The sequence below is a fragment of the Piliocolobus tephrosceles genome, unplaced genomic scaffold (assembly GCF_002776525.5).
Source record: "Piliocolobus tephrosceles isolate RC106 unplaced genomic scaffold, ASM277652v3 unscaffolded_36500, whole genome shotgun sequence".
NCBI classification, from domain to species: domain Eukaryota; kingdom Metazoa; phylum Chordata; class Mammalia; order Primates; family Cercopithecidae; genus Piliocolobus; species Piliocolobus tephrosceles.
The window spans coordinates 4,992-6,513 of NW_022320422.1; the positions used below are offsets into that span (position 1 = coordinate 4,992).

A 1,522-nucleotide genomic window follows, 5' to 3' on the forward strand; every position below is an offset into this window, starting at 1 on the left:
CAGGAGTTCAGAACTGGCCTGGCCAACATGCTGAAACCCCGCCTCTACTAAAAATACAAAAATTAGCTGGATGTGGTGTGATGTGCACCTGTAATCCCAGCTACTTGGGAGGCTGAGGCAGGAGAATCACTTGAACCCAGGAGGCAGAGGTTGCAGTGAACTGAGATCACACCACTGCACTCTAGCCTAGGCAACAGAGTGAGACTCCGCCTCTTAAAAAAATAAAGGATCTGTTTTTTAAGAAATGGAATTCTCATTCCTTGGTGGAGGGTTGTGGTAAGAAAGTTATTTTTGCCCTCTTTTCCTTTCTCCACCATCGTGGTGTGTTCTTGCCTCCACTTCTCGCCATGTCTTCTCACAAGACTTTCAGGATTAAGCGATTCCTGGCCAAGAAACAAAAGCAAAATCGTCCCATTCCCCAGTGGATTCAGATGAAAACTGGAAATAAAATAAGGTACAACTCCAAAAGGAGACATTGGAGAAGAACCAAGCTGGGTCTGTAAGGAACTGCACATGAGATGGCACATATATTTGTGCTGTCTGAAGGTCACGATCACATTACCATATCAAACTGAAAATGTCACCACTCTCTGGAGAGTTTGACGTATTTTCCTCTCTGAATCTATTATGAATGCGTTGGTTGGCTGGGTTCAGTAATAAATATGTGAGGCCTTTCATTTCAAAAAAAAAAAAAAAAAAAAGAAAGTTATTTTTAGCCTAGCTATATGACTCAGAGAAGTAGAACTGGACATGACTTGATATTAGACGGGAGCATCTTTTTTGAAAAAGTAAATGTATTAATTTCAAGTGTTTTATGTATGCTATGCATCGTTCCAAAAATGGACTTGAAACAGCTTTCAAAACTACATATGACACGTCAAGACACAAAAAGAAGAGAGGGCAAAAACATCAAGGTAGGCAAACTAAGATGATGCCAGGAGCATCCAATAAACATTTGCCCTCAAGTCCTCCCCTGTGTTGAAGACGGAGTCATGAGCAGCTATAAGATTCATATGCCCAGAAACATTAAAACAAACCAGTTGTTCTGTCAGTATAGCTCTTCCTCTTCCTCCTACTGGAATCTACAAACTTCCCCATTTGATTTTTATAAAGACTCCATGATGGGGTAAGCGATGTCTGTGCATTTTCATAGTACCAGGCTCGGGGGCAGGGGGAAGCTAAAATGAATTAACACCGTTAATGTCTGGAGACCACCTCATTTCTCCAGGAACTGCCCTGCAAATGTAATGTTTCCTACCTACTGTGTGACCTTTGGTAAGACAGTTTCCTTCATAGTAAAATCAGAGGTTTGGACTAGAACTAACCTTCTCAAACTGTGTTCTCTGGAGTATCCAATATTGTGTCAGGAGGAATGTGAAGCCACAGGACAAACATAACATATAGGTTTTGCTTGAAGATTTTTATGATAAACATTCTGGCCACGCACGGTGGTTCACACCTGTAACCCCAGCACTTTGGGGGGCAGAGGCCAGCAGATCACTTGAGGTTAAGAGTTCAAGAC

At 41.9% G+C, this 1,522-nt stretch overlaps 1 pseudogene; it reads left to right on the top strand.

Moving 5' to 3' along the window:
- The first annotated feature begins 297 nt into the window (after positions 1-297).
- Positions 298-620, top strand: LOC113222926 (annotated as a pseudogene).
- The last annotated feature ends 902 nt before the right edge of the window (positions 621-1,522 follow it).